Consider the following 10659-nt stretch of genomic DNA (forward strand, 5'->3'; position numbering starts at 1 on the left):
GCTGTCACCATCTCCAAATCTACCCCAAAGGGGTGAAAATTGTGCTTCTATGCCTAAGCCATCAAAAGATACAAACCCTAAGACGTTCTGGCCTTTAAATAGGGCATAAAAATAACATAAAACAAGCCCAAGCCCAAACAGATCATAAAAAATACAAAAAACAGGTCCAAGCCCAACAGATAACCGCCCAGCGGAACAAGTGTGGCGCCCGGCGGTTTCCCACAAAATCGCACTACCGCCCGACGATTTCCCTTAAAACCGCCCAACGCGAACGCCAGGTGCCTACTCCTCGCCCTAGACCGCCCGGCGGTGTAAGTTACTGCCGGGCGGTGCGTCGACTCTTCAAATCTTCAATTTTCTTCGCTTTTCTTGAGTCTACGACCTTTATCTTCAGCTCCAATCTTCACTTTCTAAAAAATACTACAAAACAATGCAAAACAAGCATAATATCGCTAAAAACAGCTTTTGAGTCTCTATAGACTCATTTATTGGGTTTTGCTTGATTTTAAGCTCTGACTAAGTAGTAAAGGGCGTAATTAGGTCTAAAATGACATATGAAAATAACTGTTTTTCAACCTTCATCATCAGGTTCAACTTCTATCCTCTTTTGGATGACAATAAAACCCAACAATTTTCCAGATTTCACTCCAAACGTGCATTCGGCGGGATTCAACCTGAGCTTGTACTTTCTCAATCTTTCAATTAATTTCCTTAAATTAAGAATATGCTCCTCTTCTGATTCAGACTTTGCAATCATATCATCCACATAAACTTCAATTTCCTTGTGCATCATATCATGAAAAAGTGCCACCATTGCTCTTTGATACGTTGCCCCAGCATTCTTGAGCCCATAAGACATCACCTTATAACAAAACGTGCCCCACAACGTGATAAAAGTCGTCTTTTCCATATCTTTTGGCGCCATCTTAATCTGATTATACCCCGAGAACCCATCCATAAATGAGAATAGAGAAAATTTGGCTATATTGTCAACTAAAGTGTCGATATGTGGTAACAGGAAATTATCCTTTGGACTTGCACGATTCAGATCACGATAATCAACACACATTCGAACCTTACCATCCTTCTTAGGCACTGGTACAATATTCGCTACCCATTGTGGGTACCTCACAACAGCCAAAAATCCGTCGTCGAATTGTTTTTGTACTTCCTCTTTGATTTTCAAGGACATTTCTGGTTTCATTCTTCTTAGCTTTTGCTTGATTGGAGGGCACTCTGGCTTGAGTGGAAGCTTGTGCTGCACAATATCAGTATCTAAACCCGGCATGTCATTATAAGACCACGCGAACACATCCTTAAACTCCTTCAATAGGACACACAATTTTTCTCTCACCTCTGCTATCTTACTAGTACCAATTTTCACTTCCTTTATCTCATCCTCCTCTCCCAAGTTGAGAGTTTTTCAATCTCTTCCTGATGGGGTTTTATCTCTTTAGACTCTTGTTCCACTAATCTCAATAGTTCCGGAGAGGGTTTTGTATCATCTTCAAAATCATCTTCCGTATTATCGACAGGGTACTCAAAATTAGGAATATCGACGTTGTTATTTTCAAAACATTCATTCTCACATCTGCATTATTTAAATTTGTGAAAAAGTATAAATAGACAAGAAAAACGATGAAGGACGCCAAATCATGATAAAACGCAAGCAAATATGATTCTATTATCGTGCTGAGTATAAAGTGAAAAGTCCACCCATAAAACATGAGTTCTAAAGCTCCGGGTGAAGCTACAAAATTAATTAAAACTATTACATTTTATTCACACTAAGCATCAAGGGTAAATCTAGAAGTTCCCAGTTGCTGAGTTGTGTATCTGGGGAGCAGGCCCACACGAAACTCGAGCTTTGAGGTTTATCTTCATCCTCCACCGCCGCTACTTGGCCAATGTTGATCCACCTAGCACTGCGAAAGCTTTCCTTGATGTCAAAAATGTGAATTTTGCTCTCCCTTGGTTCTCGTCTTTCCGCACGAGCCAGAGTGCATTCTTTTCTCTCTTCAATCAGCCTCATCAGGCCATATCTATTCTTGTTTTCAACAACCTCTAGAGGGAATGCTCGCCACTGCCATATTTGCCCAAACCTCCACCTTACATATAGCTTTCTTTCAGTATAACCCTGGCCATCATAATGGAAGCACATGATAGATGAGGATTAACTAGAAATGGCTCCACACAAGCGCTTCCCACAATCTCCAATGATTGGAAAGCCGTATCAAGTGCTTCTTCAGTTCGTTCAATGTAGTGCGTGGATGATGGCCCACTCACAAGGAGATCCTCCTCTCTTGATACCATCACCAATTTATCTCCCATAACATATTTCAACTTTTGGTGCAGTGTAGAAGGCACAACCGCTGCCGAATGGATCCACGGACGACCCAATAGACAACTATAGGATGGAAGGATATCCATAACCTGGAATGTTACTTGAAAAACGCACGGGCCGACTTGAACCGCCAATTCCACTTCTCCCATTACCTCCATTTTGCTACCATCAAACGCCCTCACAATCATAGAGCTTGGCTTCATATGCATTCCTTCATAAGGTAGCTTTTCCAACGTTACTTTTCGCATAACATTCAAAGAGGAACCATTCTCCACCAATACACGTCTTATAACGTGATCCAGGCATTTCACAGATACATGAAGAGCTTTGTTATGCCCTCTCCCCTCAGCAGGTATCTCCTCATCATTGAAGGTGAGATAATTATTTGCAACGATGTTGCCTACATGATGAAGGTTGAAAAACAGTTATTTTCATATGTCATTTTAGACCAAATCATGCCCTTTACTACTTGGAATGAGCTTTGAATCAAGCAAAACTCAATAAATGAGTCTGTAGAGAGTCAAAAGCTGTTATTAGCGATATTATGCTTGTTTTGCATTGTTTTGTAGCATTTATGAGAAAATGAAGAATGGAGTTGAAGATAAAGGTCGTAGACTCAAGAAAAGAGAAGAAAATTGAAGATTTGAAGAGTCGACGCATCGCTGTTGACGGATTGGCAAACGTACCAAATTGTTGAAGTAATATAATTGGTAAAACCCAATATCGTTCTTCCCAAGAGACTCGAATGACTTTCTCGTTCACGTGAATTAAAATAATAAGACTTGAAAATAAAAATAATTAATTTGATTTGAGAACAAAAATATTAACATGCGAAAGAAATTGATTCAATTGACAAAAGAAAACAATGGATGAATGGAGTTGTTGGGGGTTTACAATTTCATCTAATTTGCTCTCTCTTATCAACTCCACTTGAATTATTAGTTTGATTAATTAATTGTCATGCGACTTTCTTAGCCTACCCTTAACCCTATCCCTCGGCGAAAAGAGCCTAATATTAACTACTGGCTTGCTATCCCTAGCCTCCCCTAGCAATTAATACCGCATTATAGAGCAGAAGTTAACGCAATTGATCGTCCTACCCCTATCCCTAGGTGGTATTGCAAAATCAAGAAATTACTCACTAGTTCATGACATTACTGTACGTCCCCGTATCAATAAAGACAAACAACAGTTACCGAATGAGTTAAACGATAAAGGCCTTAAGCATAGATGAGAACCCAACANTTANCAATCAAACATATGGAAACCATATAAATAANCAAGAGTTTNAATAAAAGAGAGTATCAAAAGATTACATTGTTTCCCCCAACAACAATAGGGTTTAGTTCACCATTGACATGGTGAAACTAGATGAAAAAAGGAAGAAGAATGGAAAAGCAAACTCTAGAAAAGATGAAAAGGAGCCTAAGTGTCCAAGAGATCCTCTCTAGAGAGCAAAATTAGGTCTGGTCGTTGTCCCTTGTCAAAAGAATGACTCTGAACTCGAAATAGGGGTATATATAGGTGAGGAGCGCAGCAAAAAACAGGCCCAAGCCCAAGGACCACCGCTAGTGTCTACTCCTTGCCCTGGACCGCCCAACGGTGTAAGTTGCCACTGGGCGGTGCGTCGACTTTTCAAATCTTCAATTTTCTTCTCTTTTCTTAAGTCTACGGCCTTTATCTTCAACTCCATTCTTCATTTCCTCAAAATAGCTACAAAACAATGCAAAACAAGCATAATATCGCTAAAAACAACTTTTGACTCTCTACAGACTCATTTATTGAGTTTTGCTTGATTCTAAGCTCATTCCAAGTAGTAAAGGGCGTAATTAGGTCTAAAACGATATATGAAAATAACTGTTTTTCAACCTTCATCAACACCCCAAACTTAGAACTTTGCTTTTTCTCAAGCAAATAAACAACACACAAAACAAAACTGGGCTTTATCCTCTTCCATCCAATATTTCAACAATCCCAAAGTACATGACAAAACTACTCAATTTAATATCCTCAGTGAAATCCAAAATAATATGCATGCATGCTTTCAATCCATAGATTTCACAAAAGATGTTATACATTATGAATGATAAATCCACCAAGCAAAAATGCATTCACGAAAATTAAAAGTTCGTACCAAGCAAGTGTTTCACTCAATCACTCAAGTGTTTAAGGTGACACTCCACTCTCTATTGTTCACAAGTCACATGAAACAAAATTGTCATTCATCTCAAACAATCAACATCTTTACATGCAAATGCCATCAAAAGGACTTTTTCAAGGCTTGTAATGATGTTGAGCTAACAAGAAAAATTGGTTTTTCCAGAATACAAAGTCCTTGAGTTAAGAGAGCTTTCAAAGTATTTAACAATTTAAGCACAACTCTCTTCCTCACCAATCTCACTTAGTCCCAACTTTTTCCCCTTTTTCTTTATCATTGAGCTCCTCTTCATGCTTTTCTTCTTTTCTTTTCTTTTTCTCATGAATTTTTTTTCTTTTCACAACATTCGAGCTCAATGTTTCACAATTGCTTTTCAATTTTCCTCCATACAACCCCAAACTTGAACCTTTTCATCATATACAATTAAGCTCATCCCAACTCAAGGTAAAGAATTTAAAGACAAGGGTTCACATCCTGTTTAAGGCTAAGGTTCAAAAAGGGTATAATATTTTCAAGCATTTTGGGTGAAAATTTGGCTAGAGAAGGGTTCTCAAAATTGTCCTTGATCATATGACATTTACATGCAATTAAATCAATCATCAAGATTATAGCAATATCATTCATGTTTTCCTGTGAATAATGCATACAACAATAAAAACTCTGGAGCTCAAAATCTCACACACATGCTTCCTTACACAAAATTCAATCATGCATCCTGGTTAGCATCAAAACCACAATCATAATTCATCACACATCTATTTCACCAAATATCAACATGCATTGCGACTCAATTCTCAGCCACATCAAATAATCATCAAATAGCTCCATCATTCACACCAGTCAGTCAAACATTTTCAGGAAAAGTATTCAAGCCAAGGATACACACTAAAATTAAAATTCAACCTATTCTAGGAATTTAAAATGCGAAGAGTAAAAGAAGAAATCTAGGTTGCCTCCTAGTAGCGCTTGTTGAACGTCACGAGCCTGACCCAAACCTGATTAGCACTTGTCAGTAAGTACAATACCTCTCGTCACCCATAAGTAGGTATGCCTTCCTGAAATCCTTCAGTGGATTCAAAAATTTTCTAGCATCCCTCAGTAGATGCTATCATTACTGCCATCAGAACATATGGAGAACATATAAATAATCAATAATTTCAATAAGAGAGAGTATCAAAAGATTACATTGTATTCCCCAACAACAATAGGGTTTAGTTCACCATGGACATGGAGAAACTAGATGAAAAATGGAAGAAGAATGAAAGAGCAAACCCTAGAAAAGATGAAAAGGAGCCTAAGCATCCAAGAGATCCTCTGTAGAGAGCAAAATTAGGTCTGGCCGTCTTCCCCTGTCAAAAGAATGACTCTGAATTCGTAGAAGGGGTATTTATAGGTGAGGAGTGCGTCAAAATCAGGCCCAAGTCCAGCGTGCCACCGCCGGGCGGTTTAAGTGTGCCGCCCGGCGATTTCCCATAACCTGCCGCCATCGCCCGGCGGTTTCCCTCGCCACCGCCCGGCGGCAATCGCCAACGCCCGGCAGTTTCTCTCAGCTTGAAATGCGGCCTATTCGTCGTCCTGGACCGCCTGGCGGGACACTTAAGTATGCCTCCGGGCGGTACGTCGACTCTTCAAAACTTCATTTTTCTGTTCTTTTCTTGAGTCAACGACCTGTATCTTTAACTCCATTCTTCACTTTTCTCAAATTAGCTTCAGAACAATGCAAAACAAGCATAAAATTGCTAAAAACAACTTTTGACTCTCTCCAGACTCATTTATTGAGTTTTTCTTGATTCTAAGCTATTTCTGAGTAGTAAAAGGTGTAATTTGGTCCAAATTAACATATGAAAATCACTGTTTTTCAACCTTCATCAACACACCAAACTTAGAATTTTGCTTGTCCTCAAGCAAAACAAAACAAAACAACAAACAAACAAAACTTGGCTTTACATTGTTTCATCCAATGCCTCAACAATCCCCAAGGTACATGACAAAATCACTCAAATCAATACCTTTAGTGAAATCCAAAATAAGATGCATGCATGCTTTCAATCCAGAGATTTGCACAATAGATGTTATACACTATGAATGATCAATTCACTAAGCAAAAATGTACTCATGAAATTTAACAATTCATACCAAGCAAGTGTTTCACTCAACCACTCGAGTGTTTAAGGTGACACTCCAACTCTCTATTGTTCACAAGTCACATGAAACAAAATTGCCATTCATCTCAAACAGTCAACATCCTTACATGCAAATGCCATCAAAAGGACTTTTCCAAGGCTTGTAATAAGGTTGGGCTAACAAGAAAAATTGATTTTTCTAGAATGCAAAATCCTTGAGTCAAAAGAGCTATTAAAATATTCAACAATTAAGCACAACTCTCTTCCTTACCAATTTCTCTCATTCCCAACTTTTGCCTTATCTTTTTCTTTTGCATCGAGCTCTTCTTCATGCTTTTCTTCTTTTCTTTTCTTTTTCTCATGAATTTTTCTTTTTCACAACATTTGAGCTCAATGCTTTTCACTTGCTTTTTTCAACTTTCCCCCAACAACCCCAAACTTGAACCTTTTTATCTCATACAATTAAGCTCATCCCAACTCAAGGTAAAGAATTTCAAAACAAGGGTTCACACACTGTTTAAGGCTAAGGTTCATAAAGGGTAAAATATTTTTAACCATTTTGGGTAAAAAATTTTGCTACATAAGGGTTTTCAAAAATGGCCTTAATCATATGACATTCACATGCAATTCAATCGATCATCAAGATTAAGGCAATATCATCCATGTTTTCCTGCAAACAATACATGCAACAATACAAACTCTGGAGCTCAAAATCTCACACACATGCTTCCTCACACAATTCATTCATACACCATGCCTAACATCATGACCACAATCATAAATTCATCACCCATCTATTTCCTGGATATCAACATGCATTACAACTAAATTTTCTTTCACATCAAATAATCATCAAATAGATCCATCATGCACACCAGTTAGTCAAACATTTTCAGAACAAGTGATAAAGCCAAGAATACATACCAAAATTAAAATTCAACCTATTCTAGAAAAAAGAATTAAAATGCAAGAGTGCAAGAAGAAATTCTAGGTTTCCTCCTAGTAGCGCTTGTTTAACGTCGCGAGCCTGACCCAAACCTAGTTGGCACTCGTCAGTAAGTGCACTATCTTCCACCACCCATAAGTAGGTGTACCGTCCGGATATCCTTCAGTGGATACCAAAAATTTAGCTTCCCTCAGTAGATGCTACCCAAGAATTGTTCACAAAATTCAAAAATACAAGTTCCAAAGAAAATAAAACCAAAACCGAAAAAGAAAATTGTTCCCATGAGTACAAAATTTTTCCAACAAATTCAGCCCTTCTTCTTTGCATTGGGATCTCCGTCATCCCACCAGCTCACTTTTCTTCGGTCCACCTTTTTGGTCACTTTTGAATATGGTCTTTGAATCTCCACCATTCCTTTTTCCTTCAGCTCCTTGACCATCCATTCCTTCCTCTTAAATCTCACCTTGCTCCCTGGTAGGAGTGGATCTTCTTTTGCTCTTGAATGAATGGTTCTTCCCCCTTTATTTTCAGGCACCTGCAAAACACAACAACTGTCAAAATAATCATCACCTGCTAATCTTTCTTCTTGTTCTTCATTCACCTCTGGCTTCTCAAATGTTGTTCTTTTCACTATCTTAATCTCATCCCCTTCACAGCCAGTATGGAGAAATAGATACTTTAAATCTCTCATCATTATTCTTCCATTATGAGCATCAATAAACATCTTTGATGTTGTCATGAAGGGTCGCCCAAAAATCACAGGATGCTCATCTTCTGTTTGAACATCCATGACAATGAAATCTGCTAAAAACTCAAGACAGTCTATTCGCACAACAACATCTTCCACCATTCTTGCTGGCCGTTTTTTAGAACCATCTACCATTGTTATTGTCAAATCAGAGGGTTTCAACACAAGTCCACCAATTTCCTTGAAAAGTTCCGTGGGTATCAAGTTGATGCTGGATCCAGAATCTATCATAGCTTCCCCATCCCAATCATTCAGGGAACATAACAATGTTAAACACCCTGGATCTTTAGCCTTAGGAGGATAATTACTCTTTGGTGGGTGAACGACAAGATCCTCTTCTTCATCAGTAAGTTCCACTTCATCCTCCTTGTTACTTTTGATTCTTTCTGAATGGGGAGGACTCTGCTCATTTTCTAAAGGTGACACCATCACTTCACCAACTTCTTTTTCCTTAAAATTTTCCTCTCCTTCAACTTCACTGCTCATGGGTTCAAAGAATTCACCCATTAACGTCTCTTCTTCTTCACTGTTAACCACATGGAATGGTTCAACATCTTTCTCCCAACAATCTTGGCTGTCTTCGTGCCAACCACTCTGACTTGCCATAATCTTGCACTCCTTCTTAGGGTTAGCCTCAGTGTTGGCCCTAAACTGATTTTTTCGTGTAATTTCTATCCTTGTTGCCAGCTGCCCAATTTGTGACTGCAGTGATTTAAAGTTGGCCTGATTGTTATTCATTTGCTGCTCATATCTTTTGTAAAAGTCATCAAATCGATTACTCAGGGCTCTGACAGACTCAGTCAAATTACTTACTTGCTGCCACAGAGGTAGTGGTTGTTGCTGCCGGACGTTTCCTCCTTGACCCGAAGAAGCATTTTGGCTTTCCCCAATACTTGGATGATTTTTCCAACCTTGGTTAGAGTTACCTTGGTTCAAATTTCCCTGTTTATACTGAAATTGGGCCCCCATATAATTTACGTCCTGCTGCATCTCTTCTGTAAAAGCACATTGACCATTAATATGGTCACCACCACACAAATCACATAATTGTTGTGCCTGAGAAATATTTCTGAGTCCCCGAGGAAGTTTAGAAACAACCTTTAGCAACTTGTCTAATTTCTGACTGAGGAGGTGATTTTGTGCTGATGCTGTGTCTTCAGTGGGGAGATGTAAAAGTCCTCCTTTATGCGTGCCTCTTTCATTCTGCGACACTTCATTGAGAGCCATCTCTTCAATTAAATTGTGTGCCTCATCTGCTGTTTTTCTGTTAATACTGCCTCCAGCCGAGGCATCTATCATCATCTTGGTCTGAGCGCGCAAACCTCCAAGGAACGCTAGCAAGTATGAAGCTTTATCAAACCCATGAACTGGGGTTGCTCTCAACAATCCTTTGAATCTGTCCCATGCTTGCCCTAGTGTTTCTTCCATTCCTTGTTTAAAAGAAGAGATTTCTAACTTCCCCTGATTGATCTTTGGTGGTGGGAAGAATTTAGTAATAAACTGTTGGACCACTGCTTCCCACGTCCTGAACGTCCCCTTCGGGAAAGAATTCAACCAGTCTTTTGCATTTCCTCCCAAAGAGAAAGGAAACAAACTAAGTTTGACTCTGTCGTCCGTCACTCCAGTTATCTTTATTGTGTTGCAAATTTCTCCAAAGACTGTCAAATGCTTGTAAGGATTTTCATTTGACAACCCATGAAATTGGTTGTTCTGGACTAACTGGATAAGTGCCAGACTAATCACCATGCTGGTTGTGTTGTCTGTTGGCACTGCAATGGTGTTAAAATTCAAGGTGCCAACTGTGTTAGCTGCATCCCCTAGAGTGCGTTTGGGAGGAGGTTGATTGGCCACCTCCTCAAGATTTTGTTCAATGGTCTCAGGTGGAGTAACTTCTCGAGAAAGAGATTTTTCACAAAATGGACTTCTCTTTCTCCTCTCGTATGGTAGACCTTCTAGCAAAGGTTGTTGGTTTTTCCTTCTTCTAGTATGTATTGTCTCCTACATGCAAAAGAAACACACCCTAAAAGCACTTTTAAAGAAAAATACAAAATGCAATAAAAGAAAAATAAAAACAAAAATAATTACAATCAAGTCAAATTCAATTAATTCACACTACTAGAAAAATAAACCTCGAGTTCCCGGCAACGGCGCCAAAAACTTGTTCACGGATTGGCAAGTGTACCAAATCGTACAAGTAATATAAATGGTAAGACCAAGTATCGTTTTTCCCAAGAGACTCGTATGGCTTTCTCTTTCGCGTGAATTAAAATAATAAGACATGAAAAATAAAATTTATTAAATTGGATTTTAAGGAAAAAAATATTAACATGCAAAATAAAT

The 10659-nt window shown here is 38.7% G+C and overlaps 1 pseudogene; it reads right to left on the minus strand.

Moving 5' to 3' along the window:
* The window catches only part of LOC106753153, a 32509-nt pseudogene that overhangs the window by 14825 nt on the left and 7025 nt on the right, over positions 1 to 10659 (minus strand).

This window comes from Vigna radiata, unplaced genomic scaffold (assembly GCF_000741045.1).
Source record: "Vigna radiata var. radiata cultivar VC1973A unplaced genomic scaffold, Vradiata_ver6 scaffold_235, whole genome shotgun sequence".
Classification (NCBI taxonomy): domain Eukaryota; kingdom Viridiplantae; phylum Streptophyta; class Magnoliopsida; order Fabales; family Fabaceae; genus Vigna; species Vigna radiata.